At 42.5% G+C, this 25,149-nt stretch overlaps 1 long non-coding RNA gene across 2 annotated transcripts; it reads right to left on the bottom strand.

Annotated features, from left to right (window-relative positions):
• Window positions 1-253: 253 nt before the first annotated feature.
• LOC128412008 (uncharacterized) lies at window positions 254-24,409 on the bottom strand. 2 transcript variants are annotated; one of them, XR_008330011.1, is made up of 3 exons: window positions 24,104-24,409; window positions 21,088-21,288; window positions 254-676 (listed from the first exon to the last, which is right to left on the bottom strand). It is a non-coding gene; the product is annotated as an uncharacterized LOC128412008 (long non-coding RNA). The 2 variants fall into 2 exon arrangements; XR_008330012.1 differs by lacking the exon at window positions 254-676 and adding an exon at window positions 12,647-12,927.
• Window positions 24,410-25,149: the final 740 nt, after the last annotated feature.

The following is a 25,149-nucleotide window of genomic DNA, read 5'->3' as shown; positions in this document are numbered from 1 at the left end:
GGGCTGCCATGGACAGGGCTCCTTCAGTGAATTCTGCCCATAAGGTTTAATTCTAATTCACTTGCCACCTAGACCATTGTTTTGCAGATGGAACTTTTCTTTCAATGGTTTCTGAAGCTGTATTTATGGATCCCCCCCCCCAATATGTGCAGGAAAGAGCTGACAGCACCACACGTTTTTTACAGCATAAGACTACAGAAATGCATTTCCCTGAAGAGAAACATCTCTCTAAACATAATTAAGATCACAGTCATAAATAGAGCAGATTTATTAAGAAACAAAAAACAAACAATTTTTTCCCATCCGAATATGACAGGAACTGGAACAGACGGAGTTGTGATGATGCAGGAGTTTTTGTCTAACCTCAAAGATATGTTACAGAAGAAAGCAAAGATATAAAATGTCTTAAGAGAGCCAGCTAAAGATTGTATTTCAGACCTCATTCAAAGCAAAATAGCTGCCAGACAAGCCCAGATAAACCTAGGAATTTGGGTTTAAACTGATGTAGACTTCTTGACTTCAGGCAGCAAAATGTCTTGGGCTAGCACTGGGAGAGAGAAAGTCCAATAACCTGGTCTTCACATGCAGCAGAATAAGATGGTTGGGTTTAAGTGGGTTGCATCGTTCTAGACTTCAGGTGATGGTGTCTTTCAAACGTTTTCCCATATTAAGACAACTGAAAGAAAATATATACACAAGTGATTCAAGCCCAGCAACTCCTCCACACCAGCAGTCTGAAATGATATCTGTTCTACCAACTCAGGACCATTCTCCATAATTTCCGACTTCAGTTTGTTCTTAGATCCAGCCTGAGCTGACATTATTTGGTTGGAATGGAATGTCTCTTGCCCTGGCTCAGTATATAGTCACATCACATAGCTAAGCATCTAGCCATTAAAAAGAACAGCATTGCATAACGATGGATCAAAGAACTCACTCTTTAGTGGTATTAACTAAAGAGTCTAAGATTATGGAAGAAATAAAAATAGTTAAAAGGAAGAAGAAGAAGAAATAAAATACGTTTCATCAATAGCCTTTTCATTAGAAAAAAATCAAGCAAGCTCTGGGATTTAAAGAGCATAGCTACAAACAGAAATTGCTTAGCACATTAAAGATAATTTGAAAAGCTATACACCACAAGATATTTTCTACATGCCACTGCTTATTACCAATTTTGTCTTTTTATATTACATTTACTGTTGCTTTCCCCCCTTCCCACAGCTATCGAGCTGATGTGTCACGCACAAAATAATGATCTTTTCAGATTCTCCCCTCTTTCTCCCTCCTTTTCTTGCCAGTGATTTTCAATTTGATTCTTACCCCCCCCCCCCGTTTTCTGCCTCTTCCTTAGTGTCCTTGGTGACACACCATCAATTAGGTTTAATTTTTTCCTCCTTAAACAAGCAATACATTGATTACTCAATCCTTTAGGAAAATTATACTCATAATATAGAACAAAGTATCTCTATTGAACAGATTTCTATGGAGGAATCACTTAAGACAAATGAGTTTGGCTACACATCCTAATAATAGATCATCTTTTCCCTCACAGAACAATAGAGATATTGAAGTGCATGTAGAAATGGTCCTCTTTGAAACTGCAATGTCTATTTAAAGGAGGATAGCAACTCTACAACACCATAAGCCTATTGTGCACCCTGTCTTCCAGAGTGATTCTTATGCTCCCTTCCATCTATAGAAGAATATAACATCTTCTCCTTTTACTGGTAGCATTTTCTCTTCCTGATGTTTGTGGAAATTGAATCAGGCTCAGGGTGGGAGGGGGTGGGAGCAACTCATTTACATATATCTACTTTAAGGGGAGGGACTACAACTGAATAAGAGCAAGTGGTGGTAGCAATAATTAACATTAGAATGCACGTAGTGAATTCCATGCATTTAAAGTGCCTTGCACATATCATTTCAGTCATCCATACATGCCTCCACTGTATTGTTGACCTGGAACCTGGCTTGGTAGTGGAGGGGCAGCCAGTGCAGCTGTTTCAACAATGGGATCACATGTTTTGACCAGATGAACTTGGGCCTCTCAGTGACAAAGATGTGTCCAGGAGAACCCCCAAGCTATGCACTTGCTCCTTGCACGAGATGCGCCCTGCAAGCCTGCACCTTCCATGCTCATAATCCCCTCCTTCTCTTGAGGCCAGAACAATTCTCCCCCACCTCTGTGCTCCCTCTCACCGCTGAGCCCCAGAGACAGAGGTTAATGGGGAGAGGGAGGGGAGAAGTGCAGACTCCTCCCCCTGAGTCTAGGCAATAACTTCAACTCCTGCCAGGCTGAAGCTTGCAAGTTGCATGAACTGTCATCTTATTTTTTTAATAAAAAAATTAAGGTGTTCCAGGAGAATTAAAGTCCTCCACCTGCCATTTGGAGGGAGCAGGCAAACTCCATGTCAGCCTTGGAGGTCTGGCAACCTTACACCTAAACAAACAAGGGTTGCTTATGCATAGTCAAGGTGAGTCAACTGCTGGTTCTCCCATGTGTTCACATCACTTGATTGCTCTATGTTTGTACATTTGGGACTGGTTTTCCATATTCATGTCCAGTGTTGGCATTACGCATCAACATTATAGGGTACCCATTGAGGTCCACACTCCTCCCTGCTGACTCCCAGTATTCCATAAATATGTTGTTCTTGCCTACTCACTTTCTGTCTCCAAGCCTGCAAATAGTGACAAGATCAGGTAGCTTCTATTTGCTCTTTCCTTTGGTTAGCAGTATGGCATTAGGCTTAGACAATGAGATGAACTGCAAATCAGTGGTGGACTTTGTACTCTCAAATTTCAGTGGCACCCTGTGCAACACTAACATTTGGCAACACTAACATCTCTTGGACTTAGTTCTACAGCTTTTTGTGGTGCCTCCTGCAGTGTGGTGCCCACTGTGTCCAAACCTGTTGCACTACCCTAAAACTGCTTCTGTTGAGAAAAAATTCTAGAGACTAAACCAATCTTGACAAATGGAAAATTTTGGCTAAAAGCCATTAAACGGCAATGGAAAGTACAAGTGCAGCAAACGTTCCATTTAAGTAAGGAAACAATGACCACCAGATATGAACAAGTATATTATAAGATTGACTAGCATGATGGGTTTAGGGGGTGTAGTAGATGAGTAACTGGATATATGTCAAGGTGACATCATTACACAAATGCATCTTTTGCCTGGATCCATAGAGGCTAATGGATCTAAACATCAGGGAATAATTAACACTGCAATCCAGCCCCTAGGAACTCATGCCCATCATATCACTTGCTGTTCTCATTACTTTCCATTTCCCCATCAGGAAAGAAAAGTTGCAGAGGAATCTTCCATATATATGTGAACATAACTACCCAAAGCACAGACATACTGTATATTTAAACATTCTATACCATTGCAAATTTAATTATGCAAGAAACCCATACAAGCCTTAGCCATCATGCTCTAAAAAAAATTCTCTACCATTCCCTAGTTCATATTTCAGGTTGGTCCAAAAAACTCTTTGAAATACAGACTTTTTGTGATTGTTGTGGCCTCATCTTTAAGTGGTATGCAGAATAAGGGAGCAATTCAACACCCAAGAAGCTATCATAAAGCTCTAAGTTAACATGGTGTAAAGGGACCCCAGATCCTAACAACATTTAGCAGCAGGGCTACTGCTGGTCCCATCCCCACTGCACCCCTTTTTCAGGGCTTACACCTCTTTAAGATCCACCAGGCTTACCGTATTTTTTGCCCTATTGGACGCACCGGCCCATAGGACGCACCTAGTTTTCAGGGGGGGAAATCAAGGAAAAAAATATGATCCCCCCCCCCCCGCAGTTCTGGGAGCAGTGGACAGGCTGCACGCAGCCTGTGCGCTACTCCAAGACCTTCTCCCTGCTTTTGCGGGAGGTGGCGGAATTCCCCCACCTCCCGCAAAAGCCCACAGGAGCCGTGCGCGACTCCTACGGGCTTTTTGACCAGGAGGGAGAAGGACTGAAACGGCCAGTCAGTCCCTTCTCCCTCCTCGGGGAAAAGCCCCCAAGAGCGGCGTACTCTTCAAAGGCTGTGCGGCTCCTACGGGCTTTTCTACGAGGTGGGGGAATTCCCCCACCTCCTAGAAAAGCCAGCAGAAACCGCGGAGCCCCTTTAAAGAGTGTGCGGCTTTTGCCTTCTTTTGCGGGAGGTGGGGGAATTCCCCCATCTCCCACAAAAGCCCACAGGAGGGTTGGAGAGTAGCGGGAAGGCATCGCACACCTTCCCGCTTCCCCCCAATCTCTGGGGCTGGCCATGGGGGAAGCGCTGCTTTCCCCCACCGCCAGCCTCAAAGAGCAGACTCTCCTGGCTTCTGCGGATGCAATGCAAAGCCTCCGGAGCGCAGGCTTCGGAGGCTTCGCGTTGCTATCGCTGAAGCCAAGGAGCCTGCATTCGCCCCATAAGACGCACACACATTTTCCCTTCATTTTTGGAGGGGAAAAAGTGCCTCTTATAGGGCGAAAAATACGGTAGCTCAGCCAGCTGGTTTTTGGCTGGGCTGGGCTGGGCTGGGCTGGGCTGGGCTGGTGGACATAAACCGGCATATTACCTGCTGAACTGGGAATGAGGGAGTTAAGCCAGGGCAGCCTGGTTGTACTGGGTACCTCCCAGCTCAGCTGGAGATCCCTAGACCCTAACCCACTCATCACAGCAGATCTTGCTTATAGGATTGCTCCCATAGTGTTACATATAGTGTAGAGATTTATTGTTATACGCAGGAATTGGCTCTCAAGTAGAAAAATAATTCCGAAAAAAATAATTCAAAAATAAATGCATGTTTCAAGAAAAGTTTAATGAAAACAAAGCAGTTCTGAAAACAAATTGCAGCTCTAATGAACAGCAAGTTCAATGCTACAGTTTATATTGTGTTACTCAAACATGAAGTTTGAATGGACTTGTATTGATTGTCAGTTATCCAGTCATTCTTAGTAATGCACATACTTCAGTAGGAGAAAAAAAGTAAAGAAGAACATCTGTAACATTTACTGCAAGTGGCATGGATGCATTCTTTTGGCAAAAGGGAATGTCAGTGATAGACTTCTGAGAGGTCAAAGAATGCTTTCCTTGTTTAGTGGAGAAAGCCTTTCAGCAGTCCCCCCCCCCCAGCAAGTCAGCATCCATGCTACACTAACTGTGTCATTTTTAAAAGAACGCTTGGTGCTCACCACTTTTTTATTTTATTTTTGGATAAAAATCAGCCTAAATGTATGCCTTCAAAACAGAGTTTGATATCTTTGGTTGTGTAGTTGTGAGCATGGGAAAATGTATGCGGGTGAAATAAATTGTTAATGCAGCCAAGTGGAGTTGGACCTCTGCTATAACAAAAGCAAGTGTCATCCATAAGTCTTCACATTTTGGAGATAAATGGGACAACAGATTGAAAGAAGAGTGAACACTCAGCACATTATATTGTGCACAAACCCCTCCGATGATGCCAATAGAATTAAAAAACAAATAAACCAAGAAACAACACCCCCCCACACACAGCTTTATGAGTCTTAAGAAAGATGTTTCAAGCTTTTAAATGGTTCCATATGGTAACAGAGATGGGGAATAATATGCAGCAACTCAGAGGTAAATCAGATTTTGTGCATGACATATACAGCTTTAATGCAAAGTGAGCAATTCACTCTTGTTACAACTTAATTCAACCAATGGAGGCCATGGTGCTGCTACTAAAGAGTGTCTCTCAGATCAATGCAAACAGAATACAGCCCTGACTTTAGCTGAGTGGGGGCACAATGGCTTCACCTGCTCTGGTTCTTCCAGAGCCTCAGGCAAAGGTCTTCTTTCCCTGCTCTGCTGCTTGAGAGCCTTTCACAGCCTAGAAATGGCAGAGACTGAACATGGGACTTTTCAGCACTTGAACAATGGACAGCCAAGTGCCCCTTGGAGATCAGGCACACTCACAGTTACTGTGTGCAGGGCTGAGAATTGCCTAAAGAGCCCTATAGACGTCTATAGCCATGATTGCCACCAACAATTCATGAGCAAGGAAGTAATGATCTAATTGTTTCATTACACACACACACACACACACACATATATATATCCCACCCTTTCCCCCAACGGCACTCTATGGGGTCACATTTTCATGCTTACAGAGGGGGTGGAGGTAGGGAATAGCAGGGTGAGGAGCAGACTCTTTCAGTAATATCACATTTTCCTTTGGCTGCTCATTGTCTGTGTCATTATTCATCTCTTTTTAAGGACACGGCTGATTCTGTATGAGTGAATAGTTTATATGGCCTACAAGAGAGTCACTGAGGCCAAATTGATTTTTCTTTACTGAATATATATCATGTGCCCTTGGGCAGTTACAGAGGTTAGAGATGTAATGCAAGTGATTATGAAAATAGCATGCTTAAAATGCAGGTCTGCATAATACGTGCTAAAAATAAGAATTTAAAAGTATCTTATGATGAGACCAGGCAAAATTCCCTTACCCATAATATTCAAATGAATGCACAACAGAGTTATGCACAATATATTGATAATTATACACCTGTTTACTGAACCACAGTTGTAGGCCCCTTGCAATTCATAGCAATATGAATTGTAAGATTTTCTATTACCTGGTTGTAATCCTGAGAGAAAGTAAATAGTCATTTCAGATAAATGAGTGGGGTAGGAAGTATCTTGTTTCTGATATTAAATTGGGATTTGATAAATGATGGAAGCAACTGAGGAAGCAGTCTTCTGCTGCGTGTGAGCTCCAAAAGCACAACCGCCAGATTGTGAGAGGGTAGCTAATCCAAGAAATCCACATATCCTTCCTTCTCCTCCACTTTAAATAACTACTGCTTGAAGGGATTAGCAAGCAAGATATTGAACTATCAAGTGCTGGAACCAATTTCAATTGAAACAATCAAATATTATGCTTGAAAATAAATACCAATTTGACCTTTTCTTGCCCCATCAGTGGCCGGGGGGGGGGGGGAATCAAGTGTCAAATCCCAAAAGACAAAAGAATCATAGCAGGCTCAATTATTGCTGGGACATGTAGACTTCAGCTAATTTTCTGAATGTGTTTGGTGCAGTGTGAGTGACTTTCAGGGTTGCATGTGTGCAGGACCAATCCTACAGCAAGATCTGCTGCAATAAGCAGGCTTAGGTTCCAGCTACACCAGTTTAACTCCCTCATCCCTGGCTTAGCCAGAGATACAAAGGTGTGTCTTCCCATCCTGACTTACCTGGGATCCAGCTAGCTGAGCAGAGCCCAGCAGACCACAAGCTATCCTAAAGCCTGAAAAGGGGGTGTTTGGGGGGTATGGTGGGGAGGGGACCAGTGGAAGTATTTGGGATGGATCCTGAGCCCATTCAGCTCAGTCATGTGAACTGGCAACCTGGAGTAAGTTAAATGGGCAAAAGGGGTGCTGTACCCCGAAACCTCTTTGAAAGGCTTGCTTTTCCTCTGCCGGCTCAGCCACCAGTAGCTCCACTGCTGAATGGAGTTTGAATCTGGTGAAACTTGATACTAGCTCAGTTTACACCCGTGTGTTTTAGGCCAGCTTCCTGTGTATTGGACTGAACCCAATATGTGATTGTGCAATATTATTTATTTGATACTAAAATGCTAATGAAGTTTTGCATCCTGGTATCCTGTGTGTGTAGGGGGTGGGAGAGTAATTTGTGGGAGAGAATTAGGGGTGGGAGAGAAATCAATTATGTTTTCAAAATTTGTGCTTTTCTGAATTTTCTGATTAAATTCTCCAACCAATAATATGCACAGAAATTCATATATTTGGGGAAAGTGTGCATAAAATGAATATATTTGTGAAACTAACATACAAAATGCATCATATTAGTGAAAATTGTTTTAAAGATGTGTACATTAGCCAAAACTGCAAAACAACAACAACAGAGGGCTTATTAGAATAAATTCACACTGAAATGCTGATGAATTTTTATGAGTTTTCTTCACACTTAAATTGCTACAGATATGTGGAGAACTTGTTTTAAGGCTGGAAAATGAGAAACTAGGGGAAATGAAATTGACTGATTCATCCATTTCTACTTCCAGTGCTCCAAGACTATGTCCACCCCCCCTCTTCCTGTAAGAAGGTAACATGCCTTCAATTTTAATCAGAAAACAAATGTGCCTCAGGTATTAGAAGTTTGGGAAGTAATAATTTAATCAATGATTTAATAAGCAGCAATAAAGTAAGACAAACCATAAACATAATTAAGAGGCTGATGCTATGCATGCTTAATCCAAAATAAGTTTTCTGAGGTCAGTGGGACTCTGATACATACTCTTTCTTTGGAACAGACTCAAGTAAACATGCCTAAGCATGGCTTACAGCACTCTTATGCTATGTGCACTTACTTGTAAGTCCCATTAATACCTGAGCTCTGCCAGTTATGTGCCGGCACTGCTACAGGATCAGTCCACTTCTAGAACATGTGTGTGTGTGTAATTTGATTCATTTTTATTCCACTTTTTACAATATGATAACAGTAAAAGGGATATTAAAATACCAGGAGCCCAGGAAGGTCTGGGCAAACAAACCTTTTGTAATTAGCAAAATGATAACACAGTTGGTACCTTCCGGATCTCTGACAGGAGAAGCATTGCACAAAATGGCACCACCAATATTATATCCAAATATCCCTCCCCACCCTTTAGTGAGCCTGTTGCTAGGTGAACAAACCTGAACCTGAAGTAGCTGCAGCCTCTCGGGCAATGAAGCAGTTGAGCCTCAAGGGTGTGAGTGATGCATTTTTATACTTTAAGCCAAAAATTACCTCAGAACATTTGGAATGTGCAAAAGCCAGTAGATGATTGAACGGATGTTCATGGTAGTAGCTTTGAGCACAGCAAGGCTAGTCACACTTCTCTGAAGTCTCTCAGCCTCACTCACCTCACAGAGTGTTTGTTGTGGGGGAGGAAGGGAAAGGAGAATGTTAACCGCTTTGAGATTCCTTAAGGGGAGTGAAAAGGGATGCGGGTGGCACTGTGGTCTAAACCACTGAGCCTAGGGCTTGCCGATCAAAAAAAGGTCAGCGGTTCGAATCCCTGCGACGGGGTGAGCTCCCGTTGTTCGGTCCCTGCTCCTGCAAACCTAACAGTTTGAAAGCACGCCAAAAGTGCAAGTAGACTAATAGGTACCACTCTGGCAGGAAGGTAAACGGCATTTCCGTGTGCTGCTCTGGTGTTGGTGTTCCATTGCACCAGAAGTGGCTTAGTCATGCTGGCCACATGACCCGGAAAAATTGTCTGTGGAGTGGACAAATGTGGGCTCCCTCAGCCTGTAAAGCAAGATTGAGCACCGCAACCCCAGAGTCATTTGCGACTGGACTTAACTGTCAGGGATCCCTTTACCTTTACCTCTAAGGGGAGTGAAAGGCGGGATACCAAGTCCAAACTCTTCTTCTTCTTCTTCCTCCGCTAAATTTAAGCTGCATGTTCACAGTGTTGTTCATATCAGATAGGGGTGTAGAGATGTCTTCACCCGACACACATGACATTGTGGGTTTCTTTCCTCTGCAATGCCTCAACCCCCAAAGTCCTGTTTATTAAGCTGTGATTTGTGCAAGAGTGCTCATCTGTGCATCCACAATGGCTATTAAGGTATATTCGCATTGCCATTTACTCCACATCTAGTTTTTTAGTTGGATTGAAGGTGGTTTGGGGTGGGGGAGGGAAGCATCAGCAGTATGACCCTACATGACTGACATGGAATTGTAGCTAACCTTGTGTGAATGCAGATTCAAAAACTAGCAGTGGGGCAACTTTGGATGCAGAGTAAGTGGCAATGTGAGCACACCCCAAGAGTGTGTTTTGCACATTTGCCTGGAAGACTTGGCTTGTTTCTGTCAGAGCCATCAAATAATGCATTCTCAAGTGTCCTTAAAGGTAAAGGGACCCCTGACCATTAGGTCCAGTCACGGACGACTCTGGGGTTGCGGCGCTCATCTCGCTTTACTGGCCGAGGGAGCCGGTGTACACCTTCCAGGTCATGTGGCCAGCATGACTAAGCCACTTCTGGTGAACCAGAGCAGCCCACGGAAATGCCATTTACCTTCCCGCCGGAGTGGTACCTATTTACCTACTTGCACTTGACGTGCTTTCGAACTGCTAGGTGGGCAGGAGCAGGGACCAAGCAACAGGAGCTCACCCAGATTCAAACCACCAACCTTCTGATCGGCAAGCCCTACGCTCTGTGGTTTAACCCACAGCACCACCCATGTCCTCAAGTGTCCTTAAATGAGCTCTATCATGGCATGAAATTTGGGTCTTTATTCTTTCAATGTGCACATGAATGAATATTCTGGGCAGGAAGAGCTTCTGCTAGGCTACATCCATAATGCTTCTTTTGCTGACAGGTAAAGTTTTTCCTGTTTTTAAAGAGCTTTCATTTACTGTCGATGGTAGCAGTTGTGTTTTCAGCTCCAAGCTTTAAAGCATTTTGATTGATTTTTATGTTTTTTAATTGCTCTGTAATTTTTATTATATTATTATTAGGTGATTTGGAATCTTTGCAATGAGACAACGGACAAATTCATTTATGAGAAGGTGCAGAAAAAATGTAAAAGACAGTTACAAACAGATTCTGAAGTATTTTCCTTCAGCATACAGATGCTGAAGTATTTTCCTTCAGCACTACTGACTTTTCTAGCTATGTTATTCCCTTTTAATATCCGGGGGGGGGGGGGACAGGACATTCTGTTGTTGTTCTATTACGAGTGAACAGCAGCCATTTTGGTTGCCATGATCTCAAGCAATTTCATAGCGCAATTCCCTCCCCAATTTTTTTTCCAGGGCTGTGATCTCATGTGGTGCCCCAAAGTGTGAATTTTTAGGTGCTGTGCCCAAAAAGACCACCAGGGTTGGGGGCACAGCTCAGCAACCAAAATGGCTCTTGTGAATAAAAATGGGAATTTGGCATTCAGGACGATGCAGTCCCAGATTTTGGCTTCAAAGTGTGGGAGGGTATGGGTGGCGGGAAGCACTCAGTTTAAAATAATAGGGTGGTACACTAGATCCCAGAGCAAATTGGGCTGATTTGGGTCAACCCAAATTTAGCAACCCCCAATCGTCCCAGGTCTGATCAGGTCCGTTTCAATGTAATTGGGGTTTAAGCCATAATTAAATGCTGTGCAAGGTACTGAATTGATTTGGGCCCTGGACCTAGGTTAGAATGGCAGCCATGTTGTATTGAGGCACGGAGGGTGAACAGAGCCTGCTGGGCCAGCCTAGCAACCAGATACTGTGTAAATTAGGCTTCAGTCTTACCAAAAGAATTTCTTAGCATAAAATCCCAGGGAAGGTGGTTTGCCATAGACTCTTAAGGACCTGTAGACACCAGCAACCCACAATTCTTAGATGCAGTTGCTCTGAAAAGATTTGGTTGTAGGGCTTCCACGCCTAATGAAAGTCCAATAAGAAGCCCTCAAATGTGTGTGGGGGGTGTATATATATTATAAGGCCATTGCAAGGAAGGCTGGGAATAATGGAAGGAAAGCAGTGAAGCATTTGCGAATGAGTCTGGCAAGAACAGACAACCATTCTCCAAAAAAGCTTGGACTGAGGTGATTGGTGTTTGTCCATCCCTGATTTGAAACTGGGACAATAGCAATTGTACCAATATATTAGGAGATGTCTACTCCCTAACAATCTATTCCAGCACCTGATTTTCTCTTACAAGAGGACTGGAATAGGGTGGGGATCCCAGAATATGAATATATATGTATGTGTATGTGTATGTGTATGTGTATGTGTATGTATATGTATATGTATATGTATATGTATTGATAAAGTGAATGAAATTCATTCTTTTAGGTCAATCAGGCTTCTTTAACTGCAGCCCGAGTTTAGACACTTTTCTTTTGGTCTCATATTCATTAATACAGTTTCCTGTCTAAGGAGAGTTAGTCCATCACAGGTTCATTGCTTCCACTCACCATCACAGAGAAGATGAGCTTACACTTTGCTGCATGAGTGAGAGATGCACTCAATTTTGCCTCCAGTGCACCTCCATCAATTTTAAAAATAGCAACATCGAAAACAACCTATTTTGCAAAACAGGCCAGTGTTTCAAGGTATTTTTTTTTTAAAAAAAGAGATAGGTCTTTGAAATTCAGCATCCCTGTTCAACTTGATGAAGAAGTCTGTTTACTCATCTGGGAGGACGTCTTTAAAAGACAATTCTGTGGTAAGCCTGAGGTCCTAGAATGACTCATTTGGGACTAGCTGGTAGTGCAAGATAAAGATTTATGTGTGTTGAAAATTCAAGATTACTTAGGGTGATATGTGTGAAGTTACAAAAGGCTAGGAACTTAAGTCAGTATTAAGTGCAGGTGAGGTAACATAAGGGAGAGAAAAAATAGCAAGGTGGACTGTGCTGGGAGAAAGGGAGTGAGTGTGCCACGGATTCAGGTCCCCGTCCTTCCCAAACAGGTGATGTCCAGCCAGGCAGATAATGTGCAGCAGCAGTATGCAGGCAACTTGCTGGAGCTGAATGTTTTAATTTGGACCCATTTTAAACATGTGAATATATAATTATAAATATATACATTGTCCTGATGCTATAGCAGTGTTTCTCAGATGTATTGCAGGGAAACTTCTGTCTTGAAGCTAAAATATTTACATTTGATGTGTGAAATAATTAGAATGACACTCTCATGAAAGCCTTCCACTCTCCTTGGTTTTTATGTATAAATCATAGATCCAATCATTCCTCCTGGTTGCATGGAGGAAAGTCCAGAGCAGCGGTTCACGTGGGGACGAACAGACAGCTTCCTCTGAAATTGGGCAATTTTGCCATGTCTCCATATGAGGAGTGACTGAAGGATCCACTCACACCAAAATGCAGAGAGATGACACAGAATTATCAACCCCCATGATGACTGATTGGAAAGGTCATGAAGCCTGTATCATCATGCAGAGATACAGTGGGATACCTCTTCTATGGGAGGAAACGTGGGATTAATTTCCTATTCAGTCACGAGTTTATTGAGTATGTTTGGGCCGGTCTTTATTTCTCAGTCTAATGTACCACCAAGATAGTTGTGAGGATAAAACGGAGCAGGGAGCAGAGAACCACATATACAGCCCTGAGCTCCTTAGAATAATGTGGAAGGGGGAATACACAAACAAAATATATATTCTGTTGCTACAAAGAAGGGTCAGAAAAGTAAAATTAAAATAATATGTAGATAGGTTAAAAATCCTTTGCTAATCAGTAATCCATTTTTAAAAATGTATCTGGAGGATGATACTATTATCTGTTTTCTGTGTATTAATGTCTCATGAGCGTACAAATGAAGAAAATTCATGCAATCTTGGAGGCAGCAACACCTTCAAACCAGAAGCCAAATAGAGATATCATGCAATATCAATCTATCCTGTGCTTAGCAACTTGATTGTGAAAATCTTTTTTTTAAACTGTACATCAGTGAAGCTTTAAAGGGCAATAGCTAAAATAATGTGGGGAAGTTTTACAAAGGTGCATTGGCTGCTAGTCTTTCGAAGTAATTTTGTCACATAATCCTCTGTGCCATATTGATATAGCTTGATCATGAGCTTGCCTTTGGCTAGGATTTGCAGGTGCACACACAGACATCACTGCCACCACCAAAGGTGATAAGGTGTAAGAGTTACATATGCTAGACTAATGGCAAATGAGCTTTGCAAGGTTTTAAACTATTACTATCTGTTTACAGTGGTACCTCGGGTTAAGTACTTAAATTGTTCTGGAGGTCCGTTCTTAACCTGAAACTGTTCTTAACCTGAAGCACCACTTTAACTAATGGGGCCTCCTGCTGCCACTGCACTGCCACTGCACGATTTCTGCTTCTCCTAAAGCAAAGTTCTTAACCCGAGGTAATATTTCTGGGTTAGTGGAGTCTAAAAGCGTATGTAACCTGAAGCGTATGTAACCCGAGGTACCACTGTATTTATTTCCTGGTATCATAGGGTAGGCTGACCTTTCTGGACTGTCATCTAAATGAGACTTTAGCATTGCTTGATATCCTGTTAGAGAAGGCAAGGCAGAACTCAGCGGCCAGGTTGCTCACTGGAACAAGACGGTTTGAGCATCTTTCAACGATCCTGGTCCAACTGCACTGGCTACCGATTAGTTTCCAGGCCTAATTCAAAGTGCTGGTTTTGACCCATAAAGCCTTTAACAGCTCGGGACTGCAATAGCTTAAGGACCGCCATTCCCATATGAACCTACCCGGACCCTGAGATCATCTTCTGAGGCCCTTCTTTGTGTGCCTCCACCTCGAGAGGTCTGAAGGGTGGCAACACAAGAACAGGGCCTTCTCTGCAGCTCCATTTGTGGAATGCTCTCCCCAGGGAAGTTCGCCTGGCGCCTTCATTATACACCTTTGGGCGCCAGGCAAAAACATTCCTCTTCAACCAGGCCTTTGCCTGACCTGACATCCTATACCCTTTTTAAAATGCTGGCTCTTTTCGGGGAGGGGGGATCTGGTTTTTGTTTTGCTTTTATGTAAGTGATTTTTAATGTGAACCACCCTGAGACCTTCAGGTATAGGGCGGTATAGAAATAAAACAACAAGAATAACAATTTATGTATTAGATAAGAAAGAAAAAACACATTTTATTACAAGTTAATCCTCCCTGCCAATGCAAGTAAGCATGAGTTCCAATTTATAATATGTCACAATTTATAATAAGTCCTGTGATGCAGATACCACTCCTGTGTGCTTGAGATTCCAGTGCCCAGAGCTCTCCCCACCTTGAAGAAAGAAGATTGGCGTAGAACTCCCCCACCCGCTGTGCCTGTTCTGGCTGTGATTTGAAATCTCTCAGCTATGAACTTGCCATACTTTTGTCTTGGCATGGTGATGTGCCAGGTTAAACAGGCCCCCATCACTCCTTGAGTTGAGCTGAAGGCATAGGAGAACACCAAGCAGAAAAATATGCAGTTGGGGTGAGAACACAGCCCTGCTTCACACAGCTCTCTATAGGGAAGACGTCCGAGGATGAACCATGTGCATGTTCTTGTGGAAGGGCACAGTCATCTTGTGGCACTTAGGTGGGCATCCTATCTTGTTGAGCAGTGTGAAGAGTCCTTTTTGGCTGATGAGGTCAAAGGCCTTCATCAGGTCTATGAAGGCAACAGACAAGGGGTGTCTCTGCTCTCAGCATTTGTTCTGCAGCTGGTGCAATGAGAAAATCACGTCAACTGTTGAGCTCTGAGCTCTAAAACTGCACTGTGACCTTGGATAGACCGTGTCAGTGTGTGACTGTAATCTGTTGAGAACTACATGGGCAAAGGCTTTCCCCACAGGACTCAGCAGAGAGATTGCTTGATGGTTGTTACAATCATGGCGGTCACCTGATGCCTTCCTCTGCCCCACCTGCAGTAAAAGAGGCCTCTCCCATATCTGTCTCTACAGCCACAGCAGGTGCTGTAACTCTCCAACAGTTTGACTTAACCCCCACAAGGGTAATGGAGTATGGTCCTGCAGGGGCAGAAAGAGCCAGTACTTGTGGGACTAATAATAAGGAAAGTTATTGTTGGGCTTGCATTTGATGTGAGGTAGAGTAAAATGAAAGAGTCTGTGGTATATTATAACTGCATATTCTGTCTGTCTAAATGTATGTATCTGTCATTGTTGATCCATACTGGAAAAGAATTCAGATAAATTTATGTTCTACTGTCCTAAGCTGACCAACTCACAGTATGGGTTCTCTCTCTATGGAAGAACAAACTCATACAGACTTCCAGAGCCACTGAGTTTTATTTAGAGGGTTATATAGTGGAATAATACAACATACACTTTTCCTTGTTTCTAACACTTTTATAGTTCTATTTTGATTTGGATTACGTTTGTCAGGTTTTAGCTTGTATATTTTAATTACAAACACAAGCTTGTAAGAAACAACAATCATCTTGAAAAACAATGCTCAGCAAATACTCTGGTTTATACAGATACATTACCTTTAATTTTAATTTTTTAAATTAGGACTTCCGGGAGAGGCGTCATGGCTGACTAACTGCTTTCTGCCAGCATGCTGTTGACAGAGATAATTATGTGGTGATTAATTATAGCTAGGCTATAAATCCTAGCTATTGAATTATCTCTGAGGGACAGAGAGAACAGGGATTAACTTTCAATATTCTGAAAGCACTGATCCCATGTTGCGGGATCAATAAACCTGCGGAGGACCCGGATGGACAGGCTGAGTGATGGGAAGGATTGTAACTGTGCTCAACACTGCATAATAACCCTAGACATAAGTCCTTAGGGCAAAGGTCAGATTAACCTCCCTTTCTTCAATTATCTTCAAAACCCTTATAAATCACGATCAAAACTATCTCTCTGACAGTTAAAATGTTTGCATGAAATATGTCCCAACTGCTGGCTTAAGAAAAGATGCTATTCAGGGGCTGAAATCAAAATAAACAAAAAGCGTGCAACGAAAAAGATTTTAAACAGAGATTTTCCATTGCTGATAAGTTTTTAATTTGCTTTGTTCTGCTTTTAATCCTCTGCTTCATTGATGAATCTGTGGATTGTAATGAGAAACTACATGGCTGCGCGCTGTGAGAGTAAATAAAGATTGTGTGGAACCGAGCAATAGGAGTCAGCACAGTTGAAATTATGGGAAACATCTCACTGATTGTTGGGGGAATGTGGCGGCTCTTGGACTTAGAGCAGAACTGCGTAGAATGCACAAGAATGGACTGGATAAAGCTGAGTCTGAAGAAGTTAAAGAGTATTTGGAAGGACTCTTGGGGGGGGGGGGATACTGATGGAGTATTCCCAGAACAGAACAATGAGAGAACTTTCACAAGAGTGCTGGGAGGAGTGGAACTAGAGGAAGTGAAACAGTCAGTGGACTTATGGTGTGGGAAACCATGGATAACAAGAAATGAGACTAGAAGATTTGAATAAGTGTGTGAACTAATAAATAAATAATAATCAATGATTGTGGATTATGGTCTCAATATATGATCACAGTGAAGAGACGCCTGAAGGAATGATTGAGGATGTCTTGTTGCTCAGGACCAGAGGCAAAGCTGGTATGCTGAACTGGAGGAAGACTATTGTTGACATTTATCAATAAAAGGATTTGGAGAGCATCTTTTGGACTTTTTGTTTGGAAGGAAAATGAACTTGGGATGCCTAGAACTGAAGATGGAAAAACACAGTCTAGCAGATGGAAAAACAACTGGGTATTATTTGGGATTGAACATTGTAAATATTTTGAAGAAACCTTGTATATACCACTGACAGACAGACAGCTGAATATTGTTTTTATTTTTGTTTCTTTCCAACTAGTTCTATTTATTTTTTATTATCTTCTTATCTTTTTCTGATAATTATGTTACCTGTTCTTTTTCTTTTTTGGTTTGTTTTTGTTTTGATCGGTCTTTTGTTGCTATTGTCCTATACTCTGGGTTAAAGAGAGAACTGTACGCAGATGAAGGTTATGATCACTTGGTGAAGGATCCTGTGTGAGACAAAGAGATGGGGAGATCTTCCAGGGTGAGAGGCTGGAGATGCTCCCAGGTCAGGGGGGCTCACCTTTTTCCTGCTTGGAACAAAAGTTGAGATATAACTTTAAGAGAAAACTTTACATTCTTCTATATTTTTTTCCTTTTTCTTTATTTTCTTGGTTTTTGCATGTTGTTTTTATTATTTTTGTTCTTAGATTAGTTTGCTTTTTATTGTATTATGAAAAGTCTTAATAGATTTTTTAATTTTAATTTTTAAATTAAACCACTGTTCAAAAGTTGAGAAGCTTTCTTCCTACTGGAGCAACTTCTTTGTTAGTTTTGCCCCCTCCCCCCAAAACGTCTCAGTTTATCAGCATGTATTCTCTCCACGTATAGCACCTTTTTAAATAACAGCTAGAGTATTCTGTCTTTGGTAGAAATAAGGCCTTATCTACTTGATGCAACCTGCAGCTTGAAGCACCACTTTGTTTATAGCAATATGTACACTTGCAAAAAACAAACAAAAAAAACCCTGTCACCTTCTTATAAGGCTGTGGACTTATGGATTTAGGTCAGGATGAAGTTAGGAGGTGACAGGTTTAGTTGAGATTCCTGCATTGCATGCGGTCGGACTTGATGGCCCTCAGGGCCCCTTCCAACTTTACAATTCTATGATTCCATGAATTGTTCAATATCAAATAAAATATTGATATGTGTCAAAGAGGTATAAATTCAGATCTGCACTCTGCAGTAAACACATGCAATGAATCTTTGAATGCTGCAGGAACCAAGAGATGAATATGCATGTGCGACCCAGTCCTTAATAACAGAGGTTGTTAAAAGTGAAATCACTGTTCCTGTAAATTTGCACAGGCGATTCTGGGATGTTAACTGGGTTATGGGTTCCAGCAAATATTCATCACACCTCTGTTGCTGCCATGAAAATGACAGAAGGACAGCAGAAAATGTGAGTGTCATCCATTTAATGGTACTGGCTTCCAACACATGATGGGGGGAAGATGTCTGGATAACTGACATTAATATGACCATGATGCTGGGTTGCAATGTCTGTTAATCTGGTATTTGATGTCACTTTGAAGATTTAAAAATAATAATGAGGCAGTCTCCAGGCTCACATTGACTGAAAATTAAATACACCCCGCCTATTCTATGGAAATGGTCTTAATTTCACAACATCACTTAATTTATTCATTATAAGAGAAGCTGGGAAGGTCATTTTATTGAAATAAATGTTGGGCCAGTTTACATTGGATATAACCATGAGCCGGGGGGGGGGGGCACACAACACAATGATATTATGAAGCACATTTTCATCTACTACATGTTACAACAACAGCACCAAGATTATTGCCAAATCTACTTTTGCCCGCAGCGGAACACTGCACCTAATTCTATGAGGTTGTTTTACTGCAACAGTTGCCATTTCAGGAACATAAACATTTTCAGACAAAACCTTGCCTTCCACTATTTCATTCCTGTTCAAAACCAATGACACCCCCCCCATCTACTGCTGAGGCACCAGAGTCAACAGTCCCCAGATTTTGTGGGGTATGTTGACTGCTAGGCATGAGAAAAGGTTTTGAGATAAGCACGAGGATTGCTGTAAAGCCTGATGACGACCCAAAGACAATAGCCACATTCAGGTGTTCACAGAATGCAGAAGGGAAACGAGCAATGCACGAACCATGTGCACTAGACCTGCCCCCCCACCCCTGACCTTGCTGCTTCCACCCCAGACTTACATCTGAGAGGGAATTATTCATGTGTTTAGAACATGCTTGGAATCTTCCCCAGCTAGGAAGCTTGCAAACCCACAAAGAATTCCCCTTCAGACTTTCCTGCTCATGTATGGGAAGCTCCGGGGTGGGCGTGGGGCCTTTGGAGGAGGTGGTGTGCGGGCATCCAAGTCTACCCAGCTGCTTAGAAATTTGAGGTATTTTTAATCTGTTATAGTATTGTAACTTTTGTATGTTTTAAGGTAGAGTTGTGTTTTTTCCCCTTGATGTTACTGTTTTATCTTTTGCAAACCGCTTTGAGAGGTTGTTTTTTTTACAATTAGGTTCTAGAAGGAAGAGCCATTTGGGGACTCCTCTGCAGGTCAACTGTTCAGGTTCTTAAAAGAACAGTGGCCCCCTCTTTCACAGCTTTCAGGTGATAGCCTTCCTGCTGATACCATGCAAGTGGTTCAGGTGCAAAAGGCCAACAACCTGGTGCACGGCACATTAGAACTGGTGCAACAACTCTTTAACAGTATTACATGTGAATGGGTCCCCAAGATTTAAAGTTTTGGGCCAGCATGTGCCAGCCCATGGATTTGTAGATAAAAATATGACCAGAAATTTGCATAATCTTAATCATCCTTGAAATTCCTTTTATCTAAATCTTTTTATCCTATGAATCAGAAATTCTACATGAATATAGTTTCTGCATTTTTAGTATACACATTATTATGCAAACTTTGTACTAAGTAGGATAAATATTTACATGTAAAGGGTTGCTCAGTGACTTGTGGTAGCTTTGACTATATTATATAAACTGCAGATTGCATGAGATTGTGAGAAAGAGGAAGAAAAGGAGAGGCATGGTGCCACTGAACCTTAAGGCATTGTGGATTTAAAAGCAAATCAGGCTGAGCAAACAAGTTCTCATCGTACAAAATTGTATTATTATTATTATTATTATTATTATTATTATTATTATTAAAATTAGCCATTTAATATTTTTAGAAGTCTTTAAGGTAGCTTATGAAGACCAAACAATACAATAGGAAATATATTAAAACAAAAAAATATATGTAAACAGAAGTACAGCAGAATTTGCAGCTATGGCAAATGAAAGAGACTTGAGAAGCTGTAATAATATAGCCCGGATATTACCAGTCTCTGGAACAGTCACCGCTTTTCAGGAGGAGGCACAGCTGGGGGTATCCACTAAATGCTATAGATGCCATTTCTGTGACCAACAGCAAAACTTAAGGAAGTACAAGCCCATCCAATACAGGCCAACTACTATTCTCATGGGTGTTGACTCATCTAACCACCACACTCGTCTCTTGTCTGGACAGGGTTAAGCATTCATTTATTATCCTTTATGTAGAACACTGCAGACTACAAATCCCTATTCTGGACATGCATAGCTACTTTTGGATAAGATTAAAAATAGATTTAGTGTTTGGTATTGTCCGCGTATTGACGGTACTTCCCCTTAGTAGATGGCCTCTCCTAGTGGTTTCATGTAGCATGGTGGAATAAAACCAGATGGAATCCCATAAGATAAATGCCACAGAGTCAATGAATAGTCATCCAGCTCTACCTGCTGGAATCTGCCTGTCAAGTCAGGTGAAGCCACTGCAACATAGTGTCTCCTATTTGCATTCCAGATAGCCAAAGCAGGAGGATACCATGACTGATGGAATGGTGTAAAAGCTGCTGAGAACAACAAGTTAATCAAGTATCTCATCCTAGTGTAGACTACCCACAAAGGTTTCAGTTCCCAAAACTGCCAGAAATGGGTTCAGAAATGCCATCCAGAAATGTCTGGTGTTACCTGCCATCACACAAAAAGCTTTCCCAATAACAGGAGTTTTGCTACCAAGTCCATTGATGTTTCTGCAGGAGCAGTCTCACTTACCTCCTCTTGGATCCACCTGGACACATCCTTGCTGCTAGTGATCAACCATGATGAGGAAAGGTCAGGCATAGGGATTGTTGACTGTACTCCTCCAAGTGTCTTATGCACATCTACTGGCTGCTGTAGTGGAAACTCATACTGAGGCAAAGGAAACACCACACATCAGTTATTTGTCCCACTATTAGGGGAAGAAATATTTTCCTAAGAGAAAATCATGCCAGCAGAAAGTTAGTGTGATGACCCCACTGTCCATGAATGGGTTACCCAAAATAATTTATAGTTTTGGTACAGCCAACCCATATTTAAAATTCTTATATAAGAAAACAACAAAATAATAATCTGTTCGATAAAATCAACCTGAAATGCAATATTACTAGCATTAGTTTCCATTTTAAGTTGAAAAAACAATGTCTATCACAATGGCAAACACACATATAAAAAGAGATGAAGGCCCCAATCCAGGATGGGGCACCTGCATTAACAGCTTCTGGGTGCAAAGCTAATACCATGCATGTGTATCCAGCATTCAAATGGCTGGGTGCATCTTTTCCTGCAGGGTGGGATGCCCTTGTTTTGTCCACAGCAAATTATTTCCCATGACCAGACCTGGATTAGGACCTGGATCTGCTGGTTTGAGATTGATAGCCACTTGTTAATTTCATACAAACACTTGCAACTTTTTCAAATATCTGTTTGATCTTTGTTATCAAGGTGAAGGACAACCCAAAGACATCTAGCCAAAATCACAGCATGAGAGCAGCATTTCCTATAACTATTCCTGACAGCTGTTTATCCCATCTATTTTTAAAACTTCCAGTGAAAGAGATTCTGCAGCTTCCCTTGTGAATTCTTGTCATTGCTCACCTTTTCTGAAAGTTTTTTTCTAATTAGAATAAATTTAAGCCAGCAACTAAAACGGACTGGTCCCTATCCATAGAAAGTTACAACCTATTGAGCCCTATTAATTTCAGAGGACTTATTCATGATGAACTATTTCATGAGCAAGACTATAGAGCTGAAACGAAAATGTTCCATATGTATGGGCTTCTCATTCTTTTCTATAAGGTACCACTGATGATGTTTCAGGGAGTGCTCAAGTGTAATAGTGCAGTTAGTACTGCAGCATCAGGACCAGTGTGTTGTAATAAATCTACATGAAGCCTGTAATTGCTAAGTAATACTTAATTTTGTCTCTTACCTCTGAAGAGCCTAGACCTGCTTAGATATAGTTCCTAAAAGGAACTCAGTCAATGAGTCGCCAGGGGAAGCAAGGTCCTGTAAGGCTTGGCGGAATCTATCAGGGTCCATCAGCCTCTGCGGGCGAGCCCAAATCGGCTCGGCACCTAAGCAGGGTGGGGGTGGAAAGTCAATCCTGGCTTTCAGGGCATAGTGATCAGACCATGGCACCTTCATTGAGGGGGACATGATCACATCTATGCCTGCACCAAAGATCAAATCCAGCATGTGGCCTGCTTGATGTGGGGGGGCCCGAAACAAAGTGGGAGAGCCCTAATGTCGCCATGGAAGACACCAGGTCCAGAGTCTGTGCGGAGGGAGTGGCATCAGCATGGATGTTGAAGTCCCCCAATACCAATAGGTTAGGGAACTCCAAGGTCCAGCCGACCACTACCTCCAGTAGGCCTGACAGGGTGGCTGCTGGTGCGCTAGGTGGCCGGTACACCAGCCAGACAGCCAAGCTCTCCTCGGAACCCCACACTAGGCCAACACATTCAATGCTGGGGATCGATGGTGATGGCAGAGCCCTGAAAGAACAATCTTCCCAGATTAACAATGCCACCCCTCCCCCTCCGGCCCTTGCAACTGGTGGAGGACACAGAAACCCAGGGGCGCCATCTCTCGTAAGGTAACTGTTTTCCCTTCGTGCCTCCAGGTCTCTGTCACATAAGCCAGGTCAACCCCCTGCGAGGTAAAGAAATCTCGCAGGGTGGCAGTTTTGTTGCCTATAGACATGGTGTTGGACAATACCAGTGACAGAGGTGAAGAATCCTTGCTCACCCTACCCTCATCCCTCGGGATGGGGTGCAGATTGGAAGGGGTTACGAGCATATCCGTATCTCGATCCCCTTCGCCTATAACATCTGCCCCCACCACCATACCTCCCTCGCCCCTCCACGGTAGCAATCCCAAGCCTCATACTAGCCTCCATTGATGGCATTGATGTTATTCTTTCCCAGCCCAGTTATTCTGCTTAAAATATCAACAACTTGATATACTCTAATTAGTTGAGTAGGACAAACCAGCTAACCATCAGCTACCTATCTGATTATATGAAAACTATTATATTATTTGTCAACCAATAATATTAAACTAATTAATTAAATTAGAAAATAAACCACAAAACATTCCACGGCTAAACAAAGCTACCATATAACATACATTCAGGGAAGAAAAACCACCTAACTAGCAGGAAAACAACAATCAAGTATCTAACAATAGAGAAGCAAAACTTAAATATAATCATGAAATAACGGACTATAAAGAGCTAAAACAGCTGGCAAAGGAAGGGGGGAAGGGAAAAAAAGTTCCTCCTACCCTTAATATTGGACCCAGAATTCTGCATAAGATGCTATTAATGGACAACAAGGGAGGTGATAGATCACATTTTCCTCTAAAATTAAGAGCTAAACAAGGAATGGCTAATGCCAAACCTGATCGATTCTTCCCCCTGTGCTATCGACAATTCTGGGCCCCGGAGGTTTTTGTAGCATCATGTGCCACCTTGAGTCTACTCGAATGATCTCTGAATCTGCCAACCTGGACAACCAAGCGACATCAGGGGACGGGCAAAGGAAGGAGGGGCAGGCTCGGTAAATTCCCTGTTCGGTGTTGATGCCATGCTCAATGGTCTCAGGGGGCCCTCCCCTTGCTGTTGCGCTAGCACTTGTAGCAACAGAGAAAGTGTTCCTCTTAGCAGCAGGAGTCCTCGGGTTTCCCCCCGCAGCTGGTGTTCTCAGGGGCCACGGGGTGATACCTTGGGGGGGGGAGCCTCTGTTACCTCATCGTTCTCCATGCCAGGGTGGGAGCCGCCAGTGTTGCTGCCTCCGGGACCGACCGTTCCCCAGTTGCCACCTGGGTAGGTTCAATCTCAGGTGCCTTGAGACCTGGGAGGTTCAGGATTGGCCTCGTCCTAAACTCCAGCTGCATCTGAAGAAAGGATGTCAACTCACCCCCAGGTGGAAGGCCCTCATCACAAAGGCCCCTGAGAGCCTTGACCTCACGTAAGTTCTGTTGGTTACCCCCTCTGCTATGGCCAGCTGCCAGCCCTGTGGCTTAAGAATCTCTGGCGTCTTGAGAGCGGAACCGTCTGACAATCACTGACAATCATTCTCAAAGAACCAAGAAGGAGGAACCAAGAAGCTGCAGAAGGGGCTTCCAGTTCCACTCTGCCTTAATGGAGGCAGTCCCCATGACAGCGGGAGATCGTTGGTGAAGGAAAAACAAGGATGAATCATCCTTGCAAATTCTCCCCAGGGATGGGGGGAACGGGCTTCACTCGCAGTTCATCTCAACACCTGGCTCTGGCATAGAATGTGGGGGGCAGGGAGGCGCTGAGTGCAAAAGCCCTTCACCTGGTGTAAACCCTCCAACATTGCCATTAAGAAGCAGAGGTTCTGTTAATTAGAGCTTAATTGGACTAAAGTACAGGCCCGTGCTAGAAGAGATGAGATCACAAACTTCAGAACAAACCAACTGCAAGGACTTCAAGGTTTGAATTTTAGATAAGACTTCGTTCAGTGCAAAAGACGGGGCGGTGGGGAGCTTACGCTTTCTTTATTTAAAGTTTTCTTCTCTACATTTGATTCACATATGATTCAGCAACTCTCCTCTGAATGTTAGTTCAAATTATATTTCTACAAGAGAGGATGGAAGAAATTGGATTATAATATCAAATGAACTGTGTGTGTAAAAAAAAAGGAGAAAGGGAATAAAGCTCTATATTGCAAAAGGTTTATGATGGAAACTTAGAACTTGCTGTTCCCCATCCTTTATTATCTATGAAGTGAACTGAATAACACTAAGAGGGCTTGGAATTTAATTTAA

Source organism: Podarcis raffonei, chromosome 4 (genome assembly GCF_027172205.1).
Source record: "Podarcis raffonei isolate rPodRaf1 chromosome 4, rPodRaf1.pri, whole genome shotgun sequence".
Lineage (NCBI taxonomy): Eukaryota > Metazoa > Chordata > Lepidosauria > Squamata > Lacertidae > Podarcis > Podarcis raffonei.
This window is presented reverse-complemented; position numbering and strand designations above follow the sequence as displayed.